Genomic DNA, 25076 nt, shown 5'->3' with positions numbered 1-25076 from the left:
AAAGAGTGTCTAATGCATATGTCCAATGATGGGACATCTTATATGCATACACAAAAATGCATGGGAGACAATATGTTGTGCAAGGAAGATTTTGAAGGGTTCTTCAGAAAGAAGCTGTAGCTATAAAAGCATATGATGTGGCTTTACAAGCTGGCACTCCTTTAAGAAGGGTGTTGATGTTCAGGATACGTGCTCTTATCTTATTGTGACTCTTATCTTATTGCGCACTGTCCGTGAGTGTTGGACTCTACATCACTCCACCATGATGAAGTTAATAGACTTTGACTCTTATGCTCATCTCATCAAGCATGAGTGACACGACTTAGATATGCTCAACTCGTCCAGCTTGAGCATAAGCCTAATAACTACGACGATCACAAAGTTTAATCTGTTTTGAAGCTTTGGGATTAATGATTTGCTCATTTTTTGGCTCAACAGCTATATTGTGACTATGCCAAAGAGTGTTTTTTGCACCCTAGCAACTTGAATTTTACGTTTTTGAGCTTATTACAAACATTTCTTTAGGTAAAAGTAAGCTTGAATCCTCAAAAAGAGGATTATTGAAGGACCAAGTTGGCATTGAAAGTTTCTTTTGCCATACCTGTTTTACCTTTGAATCTGCAACTTTGTTGATTCAATTGTCCTTCTTTGACAATGAAGACTCCATTGTCTGTTTGATTCTCCAATTAGGAATGTTGAAAGGAGTCTTTGATGTTGTTGTAGGCATTTGTAGACTGTCGACATTTGGTTTTTGACTAGGAGAATTGGAAGACATAGGAATCCAAATCTCTCCATTACCTTCATAGCGTCTTTGTTGACCTTGCCTGGCACTATGTCTTATTGAGCTCTTGAGATCTTCATACAGTTCTGTTGTAGTTTCAGTTGGTCATTTGTTGACTGGTTGCCAAATCTTTGTATAGCCTTTATAGAATCCTTGTTCAAGAGGAAGATTCTTTGAAGTTCGTCTTTGTTATGTATCCTCTTGAGAGTAGTGGTAGAATTTAGCAATATTTGATATTGTCCTTTTGTAAATTTGCTTCTTAGGTATCTTGGAATTATTTCCAGCTTGATACCTAGTGGGCCTTCTTTCATGGGAGGGTCTTGACGTTACTTCATATGCCCTTACCTGCTACGATTTTGGTACCCATATTTGTCTCTTACGTGTATACTACTCTTGTTCCTTTAAGCTCCATTGTGATGCTATCCATCCCATGTGTTTGTTTTTCTATGTTGATTTCCTATCTTTAATCCAAACCGGATCATTGTCTTTGACTAAATTGCTTTAAACAAACACTTGCTTGACTATCTTTTGCTTTAAACAAACACTTGCTTGACTATCTTTTGCTTTCTTGAGTACTTTGGCTGATATACCTTTGATTTTTTGGGTGTCTCCTTAGAGGTTTCAGTTGGGTCAACAATTGACTTAAAGTTTTGAAAGCCTGACTTGCTAGAAGAAGCTGATCCATGAGGGTTCTTTGATGTAGAGGTGTGTTGCTATATCTTATGTGCTAGTCGGTGGAAGGTCCACTGTAGCTTTACGCTTGTCTACAAGATTTATGGTTGATTCTTGTGACTTTTGCAACTCTGAATTTAGCATTAATGGTACTTGTAACTGTTGTTTGCTACCACTTGGGAAAGAGGGTATCAACATTGTATCTTCTATGTATGCCTTGTGTTGGTCTAGCCAGTGATGTGCAAGGATGACATCTACATGAATTTCCTTCAAAGGATTCACTTGAAACTTTACCTACTCTTCATGCTTTTGGATGCTAAGAATAGAAACCATTTCTTCTTGACTAGCAACCATACCTAGCATTGCTTTACGGTTTAGTTTACCTGGAGTGATCTCGAGTATTCTTTGGATACTATCTCCAACCATATTGGACTTTGCTTCTTTATCCAACAAAGCATTGCATCGAACACTTGCTCCCTTTATACTACTGAGGACTATAGCTATCCTCCTTGGTGGTCGATCTATGTCCTGCTTTTACCATAGTCTCATGTTGATCTAGCTTGGTCTCTATGGAGGGTGGCTTGAGAATTTGTTTTCCAATTTGACCTTCATCAATTGATTTAGCTGGAAATGAGTGATTGATCTTTAGACTTCCTATTGCCTCATGGGTGTTTTCAACCTCGTTCTTCTTTAATTCTGGATTTGATGGCATTTTTTGCTCAATAGCTTTCGGGGTTGCTCTGTACTCTATTTGAACTACACTTGCTTTTGATTTATCTTCTTTAAGCTCTTCAGAGGTTCTAATTGATAGAGATGAACCATCTTTCATAACCTTTGCTTTGGCATTAGTCTCATTTTAATTGTACTTGAGGACTTTGTGCTGTCGTCCATGGGTGTCCAGTCCTAGTCTTCATTTTTTGTTGTTTCTGACGACTACATCTTCGTTGAACTCCATATCTCTAGGAACTTTTGGGACATTGGCATTCCCACTATGATGTTATTTGGTACATCTTTTGTTGTTACCACATGAAATTGATCTATGATGATCTGTGGACCTATTTGAATGGCGGTGGAGATGATTCCCCAGCATTCTTCTAGTTTGTTTCCACGTATGCTCACAAATTCAACAGCATCCTCCATCTGTGGTTGGCCACATTTTTTCCAAGTGCAAAAAGACATGAGGTTCTTGTCTACCTGAAAATTTAGCTTTAATTCACTTGATAGCTTTTCTTCATGTTCACCGGTGATGTTGCACATGATGTTCTCAGGTTTTCTTTCTGAATTGACAAAGTTTGTGGTGGTTGTGTCCTTGGGTTGAACTTTTTTTGCATCTTCTTTGCTTTGACAACCTACTTGTTTGACTGTGCTACTGCTCCTTTTGCTTGCAATTGTTGAGCATTTTCTACCTGCATCTAAGTAACCTTTGATCTTAGAAGATCCACTGTACTTTCCAATCGAATCTGTCTCTTTGGAGGAGATTTTGGTGGTGACCTTTGTGTAGCTTTTTGAGTTTTTTTTGTTGATTTTGACCTATCGATCACCTGTTTTGGCAGCTTGAGGCTTTGCACCATCTTCAAGTAATCTTTGCCTTTAGGTCTACCATTCATAAGGGTTTGTATAAGGTCATGAACCTGCTGATACTCATCGATGTCTGCATCTCGATATACATATGTGAGCTTGGTCATATGAATTGCTTGAACACTATTGGGTTGTTTGACTTTTGACTCTGACTTGTGGAGATCAACTAAAACCTTTGTCCCTGATTGTCTTCATATAAGAATTTGAGTTAACTGGAAACTTCCAGCAACCATATGATCTTTCAATGCTTTATGCTTTGAAGGTCTACTGGCTAGAAGTTCTAGGGATTCTAATTGGTGTCGCATTTCCTGGTATATGAGTTGATTTTGATGAAATTACAGCTCCCCCCTTCCTAGGGTCATCACCAAAGTTTTGTCCATCAGCTGTGCTCAAGGCTGTTTGACTTTGGTTTGATCTCACCTTTGGGACTGTGGAGGCACACTTTGGGTAGCATTGTTGATGTTTGGCATATGTAAACCTTCTGCATAGTTTCCTATGTACCTCTGTGAAACATCTATACTATCTATAGATTAGCTTAAATTTTTAAAGGAAGGAGAGACCATCTATGTGTCACTCACTGCTTCACTTAAAGAGAAAACCTTATAAAATCTCTTATTTTTTTGAAGTTTGGAATGTTTGAATTTGTGAACCTTTTTAACCTTTCAAATAATAAAAAAAGGGTTAGACTCTACTCTTTTAGACTTTTCTTTTTCTTTTGAAAGCCAATTGAAGGGTAGCTCAACTCTCTCTTTGAAAACGGCCATAAAAGTTTAGAACTCAAGAATTGTTCGTATGTCCGCTACCAAAATTTTACCGATTTACTTCAAAACGATCTTGAAATCTCGCTAAGATTTTATAATAATACATTAAACCCTGATTCTAATCGAATAGTGGTCTCGAATAGCTCCAAAATGGAAAGGCATGTATGTGTGTGTGTGTGTGTGTGTGTGTGTGAGAGAGAGAGAGAGAGAGAGAGAGAGAGAGAGAGAGAGGTATCAAAGAGAGTGCCATTTTTTTATTGTTTGATAATGGCACTTAAGTGAGAATCTGAAACAATTTATTGGGGAGACATAATCAGTCGTACAGCCTGATGAAATTAAAACCACCGAGTGGTGGGCCGTGGCTAAATATGACACATGTGAGGTGTGTTTGTAGACACATTCCTATTTTAAACATAGTAAGCAGAAGATATTTGCATAATGAAGCACATATATATACAATCCAATTTAACAAGTCAAGGCCACCAAGTTGCCCTTTGTTATCATATTAAAATCTACCACAGGTAGTATGTAAAAAAACCAATTTTTCATAAGCAACTACTACAGAGATTGCATAGATTTTTAATAAATTTCCAACTACAGTGAGCAGGGTTGGAAACCACCAAAAAAACCATTCTTTGTCAATATGCTAAAGTAAGAAAAACCTGTCATCATCTTCAACAGAGCAATAGATTATCTAAAACCTGAATAGAACCTGTGAGCATAAGTATTCTCAAAATAATCTCCCAAGTGCTAAGGGAAAGCCAAGTATAATTCCAATGACATCTTGTTCTCTCATTACTAGTACGACCACTGTTGCCCATATCAAGTTGTTTGCACGGAGCAGTATATATAAAAAACCCATTGCCCAAAACCTAAAATATTTCTGTTTTTCTTGTATGCTAAAAGGCAGAAGACAGACCCAAGTCTAAGTGAAGGGAAGAGCCCCTCAGCTTAATATACGGGTTGTATATGTGTCAAAAGCATGTCAACATTCATCCCCCCGAAAAACATGCTTGGTAAGGCCGCACTCTACAAGCACTCTGCTGTGCGCAATCCCCATCGGGATAATGAGTGAGCCCTAGGGAGGAGGAGATATCATAAAAAGAATGAGCTACAAACCTCGCCAGGCCGCCATTATTATCAGAAAGGGAAAGGGGATCGGTGGCGACAGATATTGCATAGAATTCCACGCAGTGGTTTAAACCAGGCGGTTCTATATAGGGAAGGGTTTACCTTTTAAAGTTAGAACCACAAGGGTTTTTAGTTTTTACGGGCTAATTCCACAAGGGACTACTCCCATAGAGTTAGGTTTCTAGAGGCATCATGCTACTGAAACAACATAGTGGATAGCTTCACTAAGCCATTGTGTTCTCTATAATAAAAAGTTAGCAGTAGTCATTATGTCTAGTAAAGCATAAGGTAAAACTCCCATTAGGCACCAACTCAAATAAAGATTGAGTGTAGATGGTTGGATGTCGCATTTTTTAAGCCAGATATGGTGATTTAGAATACCATTAGAATCCCTCCAGGTACTATCATGGTCAGATGTGCTGTGACCAAGTATGTGTGTGTGTGTGTGTGTGTGTGTGTGTGTGTGTGTGTGTGTGTGTGTGTGTGTGTGTGAGAGAGAGAGAGAGAGAGAGAGAGAGAGAGAGAGAGAGAGAGAGAGAGAGAGAGAGAGAGAGAGAGAGAGAGAGAGAGAGAGAGAGATAGATAGATAGATAGATTTTATTATCGTCCTCGGAGGTCAAATATGACCTATGCGACCAAAGTTACATGTGATGTAGTATGTGTATGGCTGATGAGTGACTCTTGATGCTCCAAAATTGTAGTGATGAGAGTCGCAATGGAGAGCCCACACTTTGGCTGGGAGAGGAAAGTGTGTAGGTCTAAGTTATGGCTGAAAATGTGAGAGAAGCAAGTTCGGATGTGATCAAAAGCTGAGCACTCTAGTAGTGTGTGGTACTCAGACTCTCGAACTTGCAGTGAGCATAATGTGCACAATCGATTTGACTCTTCTCCATTGCCCCAACGCCCTATCTCGCATCGAAGGAAATGGGAGCTAAGCCGAATTGCTGCGATAGTGCGTATCGCGGACAAGGGAATAGGCTCAAGCATGTAAGTGTGAGTACGGTTTCCTCTCTCAGCGAAGAACATGGTTTTGTAGTTGGGGGCAATATAGGTGGTGTAATGTATGAAGCGTGACCCACTGGATTTCTCCCAAGCCGTAATACATTGGCGTTGTAAAAAATCTTCATTCACTTGAGAGTCAATTGAAGCATCATGTAGCAAGTGTAATGCATCCCATCTCCCAAACCACTTCTTTATGTCTTGCATCCATCCCGTGCTCAAGATCTTGCTTTTATGCGTCTTTTGAACTTTTTTGCTTGCTTCCCATGCAATTGTAGGAAGTCGATGTGAGGGGTTTTGACGCATCTTTATCATGTACTCCACAACCCTTTCCATGCCCATAACCTCAATTGGAAGAGATCCCGACTCAAGAAGTAGGAGCATATATGGTGTTTGTGTGTGTGTGTGTGTGTGTGTGTGTGTGTGTGTGTGTGTGTGTGTGTGTGTGAGAGAGAGAGAGAGAGAGAGAGAGAGAGAGAGAGAGAGAGAGAGAGAGAACACGAGATCACAATTGTCTGCAGTCGCTCTGTGTGTGTGTGTGTGTGTGTGTGTGTGAGAGAGAGAGAGAGAGAGAGAGAGAGAGAGAGAGAGAGAGAGAGAGAGAGAGAGAGAGAGAGAGAACACGAGATCACAATTGTCTGCAGTCGCTCTGTGTGTGTGTGTGTGTGTGTGTGTGTGTGAGAGAGAGAGAGAGAGAGAGAAAGAGAGAGATTAGTTGGTCCCATAGCCAATCAGGAACAAAGGTGAGTAAGCCCAAGTTGATGAATCCACGACAGGGAGAAAATCTAGGACGGGTGGCGAGCAATTGCAAGGTAACAACGACAAAAGGCGGAGTAAACTGCTGAATTTGTTTAAAGGTTTTTGCGCTAAATTTATTTGAGCTTTGTAGGTGTTCTCAACTCCAAATTAGAATTTAAAAGTTTTTTGTGTGGGATTACACTAGACCTAGGTTTTTCCCTATTAACTTCATAGGCATTCTCACCTTCAGATTAGAATCTAGAGGTAAATCTCTATCGTTGGAAATTCAAGGGTATGCCATATCCTTGGATTTCCAGGTTATGAATATGGAGCGGGCAGATGGGCTCTTGGAGTCCCACAAAAAATTGAAAATTGAGAAAAACCTACATTTAATAAACTTTTAGAGACAAATTTACTGTAATTGAAGGTTTTTATATTTGGATTTCTTAGTTTGTGTGTATGATGATAATTGTATGTCTCCCCTTTGATCTTTAGTTCATCCTGCTAATTTCTATGAAGTATGTAGGTTTTCTCACCTTCAAATCTAGAATTTAGAGGTAAACCTCAAAATTTGTAGGTGGGATTAGACTTAACCTAGGTTTTTTTGAGCACTTGGATCAAAAGTGTTTTTTTCCAAATACTTGGAAAACCTCCAAATGAGAAATTTTAGAGGCAAATGTACTATATTTGAAGATTACTACTTCATTATCTTAAAATTTTCCTCTAAAATCTTGGAGGATTGCATCCAAACTTTGAAAATTTTTACTAAATTTAGAGGTTTTCATCAAGGGCCAATCCTACAAAAAATTATTATGTATGAGAAATTTTAGAAGAAGATTTACTATATTTGAAGGTTTTCAAGTTTGAATTTCTTAATTTTCTTGTATGATGGTGATCGAACGCCTCCTCTCTAATTTGTAATTCATCCCTACTAATTGGTCCCAAAGTTAGCAAAACTTGCATTCTCAAGCTCTCTACCTTGTGGATCCCTCTAGAGTGTGTTTTGTTGGTGTCAATCTTTGGGCTTTCAGTAAGGCACTTGAGAAGTCATCACTCATAGTTTCCCTTCCTAGAAACTTACATTCAAGTCACCCGCCCGCTTCGCGTGCCATCGCAACTAGATATTTTCCTGCTTATTAAATGGCCTAAATGATGTGAAAATTGGCTTGGGACCTGAAGGTATGTTAGTATTATCCAATGCCAACATTTAAGAAGTTGACATGAATGAAAGAACTCATGATGAGATTCCTATCAAGGGCTCTTAGAGAAGCAAAAAAACAGATTATGGTTGAAAATGCTTTACTCAATATGTATACTAAGTGTGATCATGTGCTGAAAAATGCACAACAAGATGTTGATAGTATTAATGTTTGTAGTTTAGAATGCCGCATATGTCTGGAAGGAGAAGGGTGAGGGTAACGAAGCTGTGAGTAGTTTTCACATAAAGCAAGGTGAGGGCTCATGTCTGGATACAATTTTGTATCCTTATATCTCAAAGGCATGTGGCATCATGCAAGAATTTGGCATAAGCAAACTAAAATGGCTATTGAGGGGCTCTTTAAAAAAACCATCATGTTGTAGACATGTAGTAGTGTTAGTGTGTATACGCGCTTCACCAGGGGCACTTTTCTCCCACTGGGTTTTTCCCCTGGACATCCGGTGTGAAAGGACACCTTATCTCTTAGGGTTTCATATAAGCTTTGTAGCTCTGAGTTTGTATATACTCTATTATTCCAATACAGAGAGATAGACTATAGAGATCTTGTACACAAGCTCTGTGTCTTCTCCTTCTCCATCTTCTTCCTATTCTGAGTTGCTGTCTTCCTTTTGTTTCCTGTTTCATAATCTTCAACAATTGGTATCAGAGCGAGGTGATTTCCAGAGCCTCTACTTGCGTTTTCGCATCCGCGCGTGCAATCGCAGTTTTTAGGCAGTTTTTGGAAAATTTGCTAGTGGGAGCATCCTCGACGTTCCAAGAGTATTCTGATTAAGTGACCTAGGGTTTTACCCCCCTTTCAAAGCCGTTCGAGCCCTCAGAATTTTGTTCTGAGCAGCGTAGCAGAAGTTACTTTTCGGAGGCGTTTACATCAAGAGGGTGTGCTTTTTGACAGATTTTCTTCATGTAAACAGTTCTTTTGGGAAGCAGCTTGTCTTAGCTTTGTGCTGAGATTTTGTGTAGAGTTTTGCTTGGATTGGAGAGGAGATTTGTGAATCTCTTGGAGGTGCTTTTGTTCTCTTGTGTGCATCCACAGTATGGCTCAATCTACGGAGAAAGAGATTTTTGGTGCATTTACATCCGAAGACAAATTGGATGGTACCAACTATTCTCTTTGGTCTTTTATGGCCAAAAATGTTTTGGTTGGTAAAGGATTGTGGGATTATGTATCTGGAGATGAAGTTCGCCCAGGTAGCATTGCACCTGCCATGCCTGGTCGTGGTGCAGCTATTGGTGCAGGACCCTCACAAGTCACTCTAGAGCAAAAGAGATGGGATACTAAAGATGCACAAGCTATGGCTGTGATTGCCTTAACCATAAAGAGGACAATCACACCACATATCAGATCTTGCAAAACTTCTGAGGATGCTTGGAACACTCTACAAGCTATGTTTGGAGGAAGAAACGCTGCCAGAATAGAGTTTTTGAAGAAACAACTTGACAAAATATAGATGGACGAAGGTGACGATATTGTCGAGCATCTTACAAAAATCAGGGATCTTAAAGAGAAATTGCTTAGCATTGACGAAGTGATTTCAGAGAAGGACTTGGTTTCCAAAACACTCAATTCACTACCATCATCTTATTTGACTTTTCAGACTTCTTTGACTCTGTCTTTGCGAGCTAATCCTGAGCCTCTTCATTTTGAAGAGTTAGTGGCTTTGCTATTGCAGGAGGATCAATCACGTAAGAACAACTCTATACAGGTGGATGGTATGGATCATGCTCTTGTTGTACATAACAAAAACAAGGGTAAAGAGAGTGATCATCACTCCAAGTCTGGTGCAGGACAGTCTTCAGAGAAGTCTAAAGGTGATTCCGACAAGTCCAAGAAGAAAGGTAAATGTCACTATTGCAAGAAACCTGGTCACTACATTAGTGAGTGTAAAAAGAGAATTGCTAAAGAAAAGAAGAAAGAGTCAAGTTTGGTTGTTTCAGCTTCTGGTGATTCTTCTACAGCTAAAGAAGAGTCTGCAAACTTTGTGCAAGATTCTTATGCTTTTGTAGTATGTTCAGATTTTTCTGCTTACAGTGTTGACAAGACACAAATGATTTGGTACTTTGATAGTGGTGCATCCAGGCATATTACTTCAAGGAAGGATTTGTTTTGTTCATTGGATGCAGCTCCAGCAGGAAAGAAGGTGACATGTGCAAATAATGCTTCTTATCCAATCAAAGGCGTTGGTAAGATTTTGATTACCATTTCAGATGGTTCAGATTTATGCTTGCCAGATGTCTTATATGTTCCAGGGATCAAGAAGAATTTGTTGTCTGTATCCTCTCTTGCAAAAAATGGTCTTCGGGTCATTTTTGAGGATGACAGATGTGTTGTACGAGATCGAGAGAATGGTTATTCTCTTATCACTACAGGTACGCTGGAAAATGGACTATTTGTGCTAGATCATTATGAAAAGCAGATCCAGTATGTATTGCAGAAACAAAGACTCTGGCCATGCAGGATGTTGAGTTGTGGCATGCTAGATTTGGGCATGTTAGTTATGGCAGTTTGATGACTTCACAACGTCATAATATGGTGCATGATTTGTCTTTATTGGAGATGCCACCAAGACATGTATGTGAAGGTTGCGTTCTTGGAAAGATGCACAGATTTGCATTTTCGTAGGATGGTTCAGTTAGAGGGACACGAAAGTTGCAGCTTGTACACAGTGATGTATGTGGTCCTATGAGGATGCCATCTATAGGAAACAACCTTTATTTTGTGACCTTCATTGATGACTTTTCCAGGTTTTGTTGGGTGTATCCATTCAAAGCAAAGTCAGACGTGTTTGCAGTTTTTCAACATTATGTCGCCATGGTTGAAAATGAAACAGGTTGCAAAGTACAGACTCTTCGTACCGATCGAGGAGGTGAATACATGTCAGGTGCATTTAAGGATTTTTTGGGAAAGAAAGGCATTAAACACCAATGCACTATGCCATACACACCACAACAAAATGGTGTTGCAGAAAGGAAGAACATGTCTTTAATGGAGACGGCTAGATGTATGCTCAAGGCTAAGAGTTTGCCTCATAAGCTATGGATGGAGGCAGTTGCTTGTGCAGCACATGTTTTGAACAGGTGTCCTACTCGTGCCTTGAAGACCATTACTCCATATGACGCTTGGTATGACAGAAAACCTTCAGTCAGTTATCTTCGTGTTTTTGGTTGTCTTGCTTATGCTCACATCCCTGAGCAGTTACGTGGGAAGCTTGATGATAAGGCAATCAAATGTATATTTGTGGGGTACAGTAGTGGAAGTAAAGGTTATAGACTTTACAATCCTGCTACAAACAAGATTTTTGAAAGTCGTGATGTAATTTTTGCAGAAACTACTGCTCAACCTATGGTTGCTTTTGATGTACCGCATATGCAGAAACATGATGTATTTGAAGGTTTGCTTCCTTCTTTTGTGGAGAATCAAGAATCACAACAGGTTGATAATCTTGATCAATCTTTTGATCAGCATGTGACACCTCATGATGTAGAGGAAATTGTGCGTGAAGAGCAAGAAGTTCTTAGGGAAGAAAGAACCTTGCCTAAATGGGTTCAAAAAACTTTGCAGGATAGCAAGTTGGATGCACCGTTGCCACGAAAAACAGAGCTGGTACTACTTTTGGCAGAGAGCAAGTAGATTTGGCTTGCTTTAGCACTCTTTGTGATGTAGATGAGCTTGATTCATTTGAAAAAGCTTTAGAGTGTGTTCAGTGGAAAGATGCTATGCAACAAGAAATTGATTCTATTTATACGAATCATACATGGGATCTACTGGACTTGCCTACAGGTAAAAAGCCTATTGATACAAAGTGGGTTTTTAAGGTAAAAAGGAAACAAGATGGTACTATTGACAGGTACAAAGCAAGGCTTGTAGCAAAAGGCTATGCGCAACAGAAAGGCATAGATTATGATGAAACCTTTGCTCCTACTTCTCGTGCGTCCACAATTAGATCACTAGTTGCAATTGCTGCTCATCATGGTTGGAAAGTGCATCAGTTGGATATCAAAACTGCTTTTTTGAATGGTGATTTGCAGGAAGAAGTTTATGTAAGTCAACCAAGTGGTTTTGTTGTAAAAGGTCAAGAGCAAAAGGTATGTAGATTGCGTAAAGCTTTGTATGGTCTCAAACAGGCTCCAAGAGCATGGTATGAGAAGATACATACTTATTTGATTGGCCAGGGATTTCAGAATAGTCCAACAGAAAGTACTTTGTATGTCAAAAAGAGAGATGGAGTTCTCATTATGCTAACACTTTATGTGGATGATATGCTTCTTACAGGCAATACTGCAGATGAAATTGAAGCGTTTAAAGATGCTTTGAGAAAAACCTTTGAGATGTCTGATCTTGGTTTGCTACATTATTACTTGGGTATTCAGTTTGTGCAATCAGAGGATGGCATATACATGTTGCAGGCAAAATATTTGCATAAAATTTTGGACAAGTTTGGTATGCAAAATTGTAAACCAATCTCTACACCCGTAGAAACTGGATCAAAGTTGAGCATGCACGATGCTGGAGAACCTTTTGATGTACATACTTATGCAGCAGCGGTTGGTTGCTTGATATATTTGGCAGGCAACACTCGTCCAGACATTCAATTTGGGGTTTCACAAGCAAGCAGATTTGTGCACAACCCAGGTATGCATCATTGGCAGGCTATGAAGCGCATACTTCGTTACCTTTCAGGTACCCCTAATCTTTCCATGTTCTTTCCAAGGGGGGATATGTATGGAAAGCACGGTTCTATGCAGCTTCTTGGTTACAGCGATTCAGATTGGGCTGGTGATTTTGACACACGACATTCCACAAGTGGCAATTGTTTTTTCTTGGGAAATGCATGTATATCTTGGCTAAGCAAGAAGCAACCCATAGTGGCTACATCAACTTGTGAAGCTGAGTACAGGGCAGCTTTCACGGCAACAGTTGATTGTGTATGGATACGCAGGTTATTGGCAGATCTTTGTGAGTGTCAACAGGCACCCACTACCATTTTCACTGACAGTCAGAGTGCTATGGCATTTGCAAGGAATCCAGTATTTCATGCAAGAACAAAGCACATAGAGGTTCACTACCACTATGTCAGGGAAAGGCTACATGCAGGGGAGATCACACTAACTTACTGTCCTACACAGGATAACATTGCAGATCTATTTACGAAGGCGTTATCACGAGAAAAGTTTGAAGCTTTCCGAAAAGCTTTGGGCTTACTCTCATACACATGATGATCTGCTACCTTGTACGGATTCACGCTATCACTACAGGGGGGATTTGTAGACATGTAGTAGTGTTAGTGTGTATACGCGCTTCACCAGGGGCACTTTTCTCCCACTGGGTTTTTCCCCCTGGACATCCGGTGTGAAAGGACACCTTATCTCTTAGGGTTTCATATAAGCTTTGTAGCTCTGAGTTTGTATATACTCTATTATTCCAATATAGAGAGATAGACTACAAAGATCTCGTACACAAGCTCTGTGTCTTCTCCTTCTCCCTCTTCTTCCTACTCTGAGTTGCTATCTTCCTTCTGTTTCCTGTTTCATAATCTTCAACACATGTTTCAAAAGGTTTTGGTCAACATGTACACCATATATAAATGTATTCTCTTAGAATGCACTTATGTACACCTTGGGACCCCCATTCTTAGGGGTTCTTACTCTTTAGGGTCACTTTCAAGGAGGAAAATTTACTATATTTACATTAAAATTAGATTTCTTGGAGCACTCAGGTACACAATGTTTTTTTCAAAAATGTGAAAAACCTACCTATGAGAAATTTTAGAGGCATTTACACTAAATTTGTCTAAACTTTGTTGGAGTTCTTACCTTCAAATCTAGAATTTAGAGGTAAATCTAAAAATTTGTAGGCTAGATTACTGTAAACACATGTTTTTTTTGAGCATTCAGATACACAATACTTTCTTCCAAAAACTTGAAAAACCTACATATGAGAAAAATTAAAGGCAAATTTACTATATATGCAGTTTTATTTTGTAAGTGGGATCATGATAAACCTAGGGTTTTTTTTAGCACTCAAATACAAAATATTTTTCCAAAAGACTTAGAAAATCTACATGTGATTACTGTAAGCGTACACTCAAATACATTTCTAGGTGTGATTGCACTAAACCTACCCATTTTCCTAGCATTGGAATACACAAAATCAATGTTACAAGAGATGAAAGCTTTGAGACTCTTAGTAGGGAGGGGAAGGTGTCAAAGTACCTTACACATTATTTGTTGAAGGTGCCATTGATCCAGCATCTAATGATGATGGTGAAGAGGCAAATTATCCCTCATCTAGACCCTGCATGATGGCTAACACATTCATGGTTTCTTGAACTAGTGGTTTGCTTGAATGTGGGATGGGTATGGAGATGATCCTTTGAAGGCTAGCGGCCCAGAAACATGCTTCAATGTCTGTAAACCATTATTCATCTCTTCCTACATCAAGTTAGTGGCCAATCCCATGGAATCAAGAGTATGGACTCTGATGTATAAGTCATCCAATGAGAAAACATGAGCTATGATTCTTTTCACCTCTTCTAAAGGCTTGGAATCATCCATTTTTAGCATACGAGGTCGATGTGAGTGCAACCAAGTGGCGATGGTACTCCTCACAAGATGGCTCATGGGGTGGTGATGGCACTACACATCTTCTGCACGTCCATGGTCAATTGCATCTCTCAGATGTGATACACATAGGCATGATCATCTTCCATGTTGGCCAAAGATGTGCAACAACTCCTTGGAGAAGGTATTTAAGGTTAAATTCTCCTTCGTCATGGAGTTGGAAGGCCCTATGTAGCCCTCTTTTTCTTAAACAATTAGACCTTGTATGTGTGTGTGTGTGTGTGTGTGTGTAGAGTACAACAAACACCATAAACATTGGAGACTTCATGACTTGGGAGCAAAGCTTGTGGAAAAAGTGTAATTTCACTTACAAATTTTGAAACGTTACCTCTAAATTATAAATTAGGAGGTAAGAAACCTACAAAATATGAAGGTATTTAGTATTTAAAGTTTTTTTGGGCGTGTGGGAGGGAGAGAGAGAGAGAGAGGCACGTGGGAGAGAGAGAGAGAGAGAGAGAGAGAGAGAGTTAAACAACTACAAGCAACCTAGAGAACTATCCAATTAAACAAAGGGAAAGAGGAGGAGGAGGAAGAAAGCAACCTAGAGAGCTATCCCATTAAAGAGAGGGAAGGAGGATAATATAAATATTAATCTCTCTCTCTCTCTCTCTCTCTCTGTACTCTCTTCAATAGCTATAAAGCACTCCTAGATCCATTGAATAAGGGCTAGAAATCCTACGTAACAATATGAGAACCTTCCAAGATTGGTATTAAAGGAATATTTGGTACCTCTTCCATGTATAAATTTTTTTGAGAATCCATAGAGAGATGTTGTGAATCATTTTTTTGAAATGCAAAAGAGTGTATACATGTAGAAAAATAGAATCTATATAATCTTTCACCTTGTAGTTGTAAGAATAGAAGACATGCATTTTGTAGCCACAACAACACGCGGGTCACATACTTGTGACATATGATTCCCCAAGTTAAGCTGTAGATAGCATTATCTTTGCCTTGATATTTTCTATCCCATGGGTCTCATATGATATGAGCTTCTGTGGTTAAGCTGTAGATAGCATTATCTTTGCCTTGATATTTTCTATCCCATGGGTCTCATATGATATGAGCTTCTGTGGTTTTAGGACCCAAGGCATCATAGATCTTAGACTCTGGTCTATATCTACGGCTATTTTGGTCAAAGTATATGCTCATTTGATCACAACGTCGAAGCTTGATTTGGAGAAGAGTTCAGCTCTGAACAGATTTATGGGTTCACTGGGGTAATATTCTTCAGCTCTAGAAAGGACGGGCTATAGTAGATTCTGTCTTCAAAGATACACCATCGTTTCTGACGTATCACTGGGCACACTTCTATGAGCTGGCATTTGGGCCGTTCACACACTGGTTGACACTTTTTGTATAATTGTCCTTTTTGGTCTATATAGTGTGCATATGAATTATGGATGCCATACAATGCTGACATGATTCGCATTGATATGTCCCTTAGACTCGTGAATTATTGCACACTTGATATGTCCTTTAGACTCGTGAATGATTGCACACTTGTGGCAGTGGATGCAAAATCATTTGCAAACCTAATAGTTTTTTCAACATTTGGTGATATCTGGACATTTTGACCAAATTCACATAGGAATTTGTTATCCAAAGAATCAATTTAAAGCTTTTCAGGTGCTTATGCATTTTTATGTTGATTTTGAACTTGTAGTGCTTTTACTGGTGCTTCTAATGGTAATGCATGATCATTTGATTGCACCAAAAGTGATGAGTTAGATGCACTTACATCCAGATTCACATTTCCAGCTTGCTCTGTACTTTGCTTGGCAATTGATGTGTCCCTGTTGTCTCGATTTCTTGGACAATCTTCAGAAAAATCTCCACTTTTTCTTCCACAATCTGAGCAATATGCCATGACTGGGGGTATTTCATTTAGTTTTGTCATGTCAGGCTCTAGCTGAGAAGTTTCTACTTCTATGCTGGCCAAGTTGTCAACTCCTTCTTTTACAACAGTAAGCATCAAGCTGTAGATTGCTCCATCTTGACCTTTGTTCCGTCTTTGACTTGGTTCTCCAACTAGACTGGCTCCTATTGGTTGATCTGTTGGCTCTTCTATTTTCGGCTCTCGACTGTAGATTTGACCACTTTAATCCATGTATAATGATCCTAATTGCATATGCACCAACTATATGGTTTGTTGGCTAGATTTCTCTCGCTCCGGCTTGACAAGTCTCCTTTTGCCAAAGTACTTTTGGCAGTTGATTGCTCTTAGACTCACGAAAGTTGATTAACTTTGGCTCGAATGCTTTAGACTTGACTACTACGGTCTTTGAAACAACAAAAATCTGGGACCTGGATAGCCCGTTCTGTAATCCAATGTGAATTGTGTCCCTGGTCGTCCAATTCTAGACCCAACTTGCGAAGCAATTACTAGCACTTGCCAATTTTTGGTCGGTATGATCGATTTTAGTTTATCGCGTTTTTTGACTGAGCTGCGGGATCATTGTCCAAAATTGAGCTAGAATAGTCTCATTTTCCAAGAGTTTTCCCTGATCCCAAGTCAAATTTTAGGCTCTAGCAAGACTTATGACTGAAATTTTTGCCAGTTTTTACCAAAGTCTGCTAAGCTTAGTCGTGATTCACAATTTTGGCGCGTGAACAATGCCCTAACAGTTGAATTCTTCTCAAAAGTTAGTTTTGAATTAACTTTTCTTGTGAACGTATCCTACCTGGTCGATTTTTGACACAACTTTGATTTCTTGCTTTTTTACGGTTTTGTTTCACTCGTTTTTTGCAAATTTTTGAATTTGTGCCCCTCCCCATGGCTCGATTCAATTGTTTTCGCACTTCTCGGTTCCGCAAGCTATTTTTTGGCTCTTTTGCTCTTTCTTTCAACTAATTTGGGAAATTCTGCGGCTCACGGATCGCTTCCATCTTTTTTTTTCTCACTTTTTTGATTTTTTTCTGGCTGCTTTGCTTGACTTGCTTGCAGTGTGAATTTTTGGCCGTTTGTTTAAAACCTTTGACTTACGTGGCAGCACGTTGGCGGTGATGACGATGGAGCGCGAGGCAGCACTGCTGTAGAGCGCGAGGGAGTGGATAACAGGCCGACAACGCAGGAGAGAAGAAGAAGAGAAGGCCGGCCTGGGCGCGCGATAGTGGCAGAGAGAGAGAGAGAGAGAGAGAGAGAGAGAGAGAGAGAGAGAGAGAGAGAGAGAGAGAGAGAGAGAGAGAGAGAGAGAGAGAGAGAGAGAGAGAGAGAGAGAGAGAGAGAGAGAGAGAGAGAGAGAGAGAGAGAGTATGCCCACATGACATCCTGGCATTTGGAGAAGAGAGAGAGTGTGTATTAACTGTCGGGCATGCAAACGACGAGGGAAGGAGAGCGAAAGAGAGAACGAGTGAGCACGTTGGTGTGTGTGTGTTAGTGTGTTGAGAGTGGGCCAGCTCTGGCACGTGAAGTTGGTAGACAAGGAGAGAGAGAGAAAGAACTCCTTCATGCTGCTCGTCTCAGTGCTGACACGGACATAGAGACAGGGGAAGAGAGAAAAAGAACTAGCCTAATGTGGGGTACCAGTAGAGAGAGAGGGTGATGATGTCGTGGTGGGCCCTGCTCCTATCATCTGTGTGTGTTTGGCATGTGGGCAACTTAGCCTCTGATTACAATTTACGAGGACAGGTAAAGGGTGGGTTTGTCGACACTTTGTCAACGAGAGAGAGAGAGAGAGAGAGAGAGAGAGAGAGAGAGAGAGAGAGAGAGAGAGAGAGAGAGAGAGAGAGAGAGAGAGAGAGAACAAGAGAGAAGGTATCTTTGACGGAGAGAGATAGTGAAAGTGAAGAGAGAAGAGGGTTTTGACCTTTTAAGAGAGAAGAGAGACTATCTTCAGCGCTGGAAAATCAAGGGAGAAGAGAGAGAGCGAGTTCAAGGGAAGAGAGAGAGGCATGCCCAAGATGGGATGGGGGAGCCCTTTTTAAAAATAAATAAATTATTTGAACCTTAATGACCGCAAGAGATAGTTCTCACACACAAGCAATCGGAATCTGTTTTTTACGCCAAAAAACACAAAAGTTACCTGTTGAGTCCGCATGAATCGTCGAAAACTTATTGGAGCGTTTGCCGAAGCTCATGATCAACCACCGGCGCTCGTCGAAACCAATTTTTGTCAATTTTAATTTTTAAAATGCCCAAAAATGCCAAAGTTAGGCAAAAAATTAGCTGAAAACGCTACAAATAAGCCAAAAATCCAAAAAATCCAAGAAAATTCTGGAAATCTCAAAAAATTATTGGCAATCATAGTCCAACACTTTCAACACGCATAAGCACACCAAAACTAGCAGTTTTTGTCAAAAATGCCAATTCCAACAAAATCAACAACCTGGCCGTTGGAAATAGCGAAGCGCTCAAACTCGACCAAGGAGGGCACAAAATGCGCTCAAAATGATGCCATGAATATGCACACAAAACTGCTTGTCAAGATCGCAAGATATCAAATTTTTACGGAATTCATAAAAGCTTAATGCGAAAGTAACAAAAATTTACCAAAAATTTGCAAGAGTTAACAAAAAAATATCGATTTTTAAAAATAAAATTCTCCACACATAGGGGATGAGTGCAGCCCAATCAATTCACAATAATCACATCAATTCAATTGCCAATTAATTTCACCAATAAATATCAAAACTAAGCATTAAACCGGAAAAATTAGGTAAAAAATTAATGCAATAGGAGTGTGTAAATCCCTGTTTTGAGCTAAAAAATGCAGCAATTAACCATTACACGCATCAAATATGCAATCAAACCTTGAATTACTCATGCACATTAAGCACTTACTTTTTAGGCGCGCATACACTAATACTTGGTAGTTTTTACCAACTTTTAGGTGCACACACACAAGGGTTAATCATGTCAAAATTACAAATTATTTCCACAAATCTCTAATTGGGCATGAACAAAACACAAATCAATAATCACATTAGAAAAATATTTATGCACACATTGATTTTTAGGTGCACACACAAGGGCAAAATAGTGCACACACCTAAAATTAGGCATACACACACTTAATTAGAATGCGCACACACTTGATTTTAGTGCACATAATTGCAATTGACCATCCAAGCATGCAATTAGGCATATCCACAATGCACATCAGCACATGAAACCATCAATTTACACATTCGCTTCTATGAAAATTTTGGCATTACGACGGAATGCAACCATGCAAAATCAAAAGTTCCAAATCATCAATTTGATAACGGCTATGCATACCATAAAAATCTTGAGTCCATTAGCACCATCCAATTGCCGATTACACCATGTGTAGGCCGATTTTGTCGATGCTCCAAAGCTCTAATCTTGCATTCCAAAATCAACAAATCATAAGCAATTAGCACAAACCGGCAATGTTAGAATGCAATTCAAGTTTATGCAAATATCAAAGCATAAGCACAACATGTTAGTCCAATTAGTAGAAAATTAGTGTGTAAGTTAACAAAAATTAGTGGAATTAGCAAGGGGTTATGATGAAATTAGGGTGTGTAGGCACACAATTGGCAAGATTTGGTATCAAGTTAGGGGAAAGTGAACTCATTGCTTCATGCGCACACATCCAAAATCCACAAAAACATAAACACACAAGGAGAATTAGTGAGGAAACCATTCAATTATGCCACAATCACTACAGTAGGCCATCGCTCCCCGACAATGGCGCCAAAGGTTGGGGGTACCATTGTAGCATAGCTCCAATCACTAACAATAATTTGTCAATTCGGAGGGATGAGCTACCCAGCTAGGGCATGGAAACACTCACACGATTAGTGAGCTAATCATGGCAACACGAAGGGTAACTCTATGAAGTGTGATTCTTGGCCTATGGAGGAGCTAAGCAACAATGTCTGGCAATCTCCACATCCACTTCTCTTCACCTCAAATCAGCCCAATCACACACACTTATCATTGCAAGATGCACACATTAGTAATCCTATCATGAAACACACTAATTACAAGCACACACACATAGATCTATTGAGCATCCACACTCCAATCAAATCCACATGCACACACAAAGATTAGAGGGCAATCACACAAGATTAGAGCGGAATTAACCACTAGTTAGTTACAATCTAGCTAATCAAAGCATCATTAATAATCATAAGAAGTATGAGAGAGGCATTGTGAAAGAGAATTAAGCCTTGATTAGTGTTTATCAAATCACATGAGCAAGGAGAAGCTCAAGGACTCCATAGCCACCCACCTCATGAGCTCTCACCAAAGAGTGGTCTCAACAGATGAGGTTGAGAACCCTAATTTCATTTACACACTGCCTTATATACCTAGGGTAAAAATATGCAATGTTTGGGTGCCCAAGGCCTTTAGGGCTCCACAACTTATTGAATCTGCAACCTAGGCACACTAATTGACCTATTCTTTGCAGGTTGGAACTCCCATTGAGTCCGTAACACATTAAGAATATTACAATGGCTTGAAATAAATCGAGAAATTACAATACGTGACCATTTTGGAAAAAAATGTGTGACCCAATCTTCACTGCTTCTTTGTATTCATCTTCAATGTGCATCTGTAAGACTCGGGCCTTTAGCAGCTTCTGTTAACTGACGCTGGCTTAGCCTTAACACGGTCTAGCATGGCCAAATGGGAGCAAGGAAAGTTGTGGAAGAGGGTTGAAAGGTGCAATGATAGGCCTAAAGTGAATTAAAAAATGGAAGGCCTTGTGCACCATCCATGCAGCTCATAATCACCTATGTATCCCCTTTGTCCACTTCCTCTCCCTAGAAACCGACCACAAATAGCCGTGCTAATTCAAGAGTCTTGAATGTTGACTATGTATAAATTTACACATCTTAGTCAACTTGTTGACTAGAACCCATACCCAGTCATGACCTCTTTGATTGTTAGGTAGTCTGATGATAAAATCCATAGAAATACTTTACCACTTGCCATTGGGAGTTTCTAGGTGCAAGAGTCCACTTGCCTTCATTGCTTTACCTTATTAACTTGACATTTTTGGCAATGCAAGACATAGTCTTGAACATCTCCATGTAATAGTGGCCAGTAAAACTGTCATTGTGCGTGTGTATAAGTCTTTCTTATGCTTGGGTGGCTTGGACTTGGATAATCATGACATTCAAAAAGAATTTGGCACAGAATGTCAAGGCTTGCCGAGACACATGCTCGACCCTCGTGGAGTAGGTACCCATTCTCAATGGAACAATTCTTCCATCGATTCACTTCATCACTCAATAGAGGAGAATCGTGTGGGAGGAACTAGAAACACTACCAACATGGAAGTGAGAAGGATCCCTCTTTTTGACATGGCTCTACACCTTGATATATGGATTTGTCTTGAGCCTTCAATTGGTCCATCATAGGAACAACAATCTCACGTAGTTTTGCGAAAACTTGCAATCAAACTACTAATCCCAAAAAATATTGGAGCTCTTCCAAATTCCAAGGATGAGGCCATTTAAGGATAACATCTACTTTAGAAGATCCATTTTACTTCCTTCATAAGAAATCAAATGACCAAGATAATGGATTGCCATCCATAGAAAATTACATTTTCTTTTCTTGGCATAAAACATGCTCACAAAGCAACTCAAACACTTGTTGAAGATGTTGCAAGTGGTCCTCTTTAGTAGCACTATGAATGAGGATATCATCAAGGAAGACAATAACAAACTTGCCTCAATAAGGCTTCAGTGAACCTCCATGATGGTCATAAACATTGTTGGAGTAGTTACAAACATGTAGAACTGGATTTACACCATTTATGTTGATGTATGGTTTCCAACTGAGATCTTCTATGGCTGTAGACCTAGAGAAGGAGAAAAGTCAATCTATCCTTGAAGGTATGAATGATATGCTGAAAGCAGCAAATGAAAGCATTTGTAGTGCACAAGATCATGCTAAGATGTATGCTGGTAAAGGACAAAAAAGGGTACCTTTGCAGACGGTGACTTTGTATTCCTAACGGTTCTTACGAAGTTAGAAACCATGAAAACAAAAAAGTGTAATAAACTTTCTCCTAGATAATGTGGCCCCTTTGAAATCATTAAGAAAATTGGGGACGTAGCATATAAACTTGAGTTACCAGAGAGTCCTCAAATTTACCCTGTCTTCCATGCTAGTAAACTAAAGAAATCAGCTCATAGTTTGGAGAACGTAGTTTCGCCAGAACTTTTGGTTGACTTGATAGAGCCACCAAAGGTACTGCATGAGCTAGAAAGGGTTCTAGGTTACGATATAGACAAAAAAATCATAAAGTGCACCAAAAGGTACTATTAAAATGGACAGACTTGGACGAGGAAGTTGCAACTTGGGAACGTTGTAGTGCAATTGCCAAGAGATTTTTCCACGTTGTTTTTGAGAACGAAAACTCTTTATGGGGGGGGGATTGTCACATAGCCTATAACGGTTGCTTCTTGGTCGATCGCCTTTTGATTGTAGAGTTGGGGAGGCCGGATTCAGGGGGAGACCACTGGGTCATAGTGCCTGGGCGGTCTGACCAATGTGGATAGGCAAGTTACACTATCAAGAGTCCGCGAATAGGAAGGCAAATTCATTCTTCTCCTGGCCCTCTCCTATTTGTAGTGAGAGAGAGAGGCTGGTCGCCTGCACTCGAGGCCTCCCCCACACACGAACGACACACACACACACACATACACACACATGGAAGATAGAGGAAGAGATAAATAGAGAGAGGGGGGGGGGGGGGGGGGGGGACACATGGAGAGAGATAGATAGATAGATAGAGAGAAGAAAAGAAAGATCGCTCAAAAACCGATTTTGGAGTGAAGCGAGTTTTTTTTTTTGGCTTGGTTGAGCAAAGATCTAACTCATTTTGGTCCACCTCGAACGTTTCTCCTCCCATTTTACTTTTTATTCCAAATTGAGGCATCTTCAAAGATACCACTTGATTAAACACGTCAAACAAAATTTAGATCACCTACTATCTTGTCTTTGTAATGAGTATCTGCCTTGTCTTTGTAATGAGTATATTGCAACCAAAAAAAATTTGTGCATTTAAAAAAAACTAACCTCCCCTTTTTAGCCTGCCCAAAGGGCTAAGGCCATAGTGATGTGCTCCCTTTTTGCTAATGAAAAAGGAAACATTATAGTAAAAAACACACAATTTTTTGATTGGTTGATGGAAGAAGAAAACACTCATTACACAAACAAGCAAATATATTCACGTAATCATGGAGAGGAACACTAACACTGGGCACACTGGTTTTTCATTTAAAGGTGCTCTTGAAATCATTAAAAGTCACACCTTGCATTTATATATCATTGCCTATAGGTGAACAATGACCCCAGTAATACGTTCGGCTCTCTCTCTCTCTCTCTCTCTCTCTCTCTCTCTCTCTCTCTAGCATAGCATTGTAGGCTGGTGGAGGGCCGTCAGGTACAGTAGGCCTATGTGGGTTTGATCTCTCTTGGAGTCTTGCTCCTTTATGTCTATTTCCCTCTCTCTCCTTCTCATCGTTGACACATGGTGGCCACGATGCTCATCAAAACCATGATCGTTGAGGTAATTTGTAGCACCCGTAATTTGCAGTGCTCTCGGATAATCAATCCGTTGGGTCAAAGGCCACATCAGTTTGCTGGTTTCTATGTGAGTGCTCTCTCTCTCTTGTGCCGCCAGTGCTGTACTCAACCCACCAGGCACTACTGATTCCTTTAGCTTTGCCGAAACCACTTTGCTACTAACCATGCAATTATGCTTTGTTTTTAATCCACCACACCCTACTGTATGCCGAATGACCTTGGAGCACTGCCGAGAGCTACTACTTGCTGGTCCTTTGCAAAGTGCAAGCTTTGCGAAGTATGACCATTCAATCACTTGGCATCATATTCACCATACCTTCTACGGGCTCTACATGCGTTTGTTGAGCCATGCTCCTACCGTAACCTGTTTTGCTGCGGCGACTGACAGTCTTGGGTAATTGGCACTGTTGCAACACCCTACTCTTGCGGTTGCCGACCATGTTGAGTCTCTTCTTTCCGGTGTCATTATTGTGAGATGTTTCAATTTGAAATCCATTAATTTTATTGAAATATACAAGGTCAACCCTTCTCTATCGACCGCATCTGTTAGAACTGTTAGTAAAGGGCCCAAGGGTTGCGTGGATTGATTAAGCAAGTGACCCTTGATTGAGATTGCGCAACAATGAGCACATAAGCAGGCTCTCATGACTCACAAGTCACAACACGCAGGACAACATAGGAGCGAGAGTATTGGTCCTCTACGCTTGCATATCCCCGAGAGAGAGAGAGAGAGAGAGAGAGAGAGAGAGAGAGAGAGAGAGAGAGAGAGAGAGAGAGAGAGAGAGAGAGAGAGAGAGAGAGAGAGAGAGAGAGAGAGAGAGAGAGAGAGAGAGAGAGAGAGAGAGAGAATGCATAGACCCTTGCACCTTGCCACACACACGTGCAAGGAGACGTCCTAATGGACTTGACAAAGTAATCGCATTTGCAGATGGCACACATAGTTACACACTCTCTCTGTCTCTTCCACGTTGCTTGAACCGCGGGCTCAACAAAAAGATCAGGATCTCACAGGTTCAAGAAAAATTTGTCACATTTTTGGTTGGATTTTCGGAGTGATGG

This window comes from Adiantum capillus-veneris, chromosome 26, assembly GCF_014529385.1.
Source record: "Adiantum capillus-veneris isolate H3 chromosome 26, ASM1452938v2, whole genome shotgun sequence".
NCBI classification, from domain to species: Eukaryota; Viridiplantae; Streptophyta; class Polypodiopsida; order Polypodiales; family Pteridaceae; genus Adiantum; species Adiantum capillus-veneris.
This window is presented reverse-complemented; position numbering follows the sequence as displayed.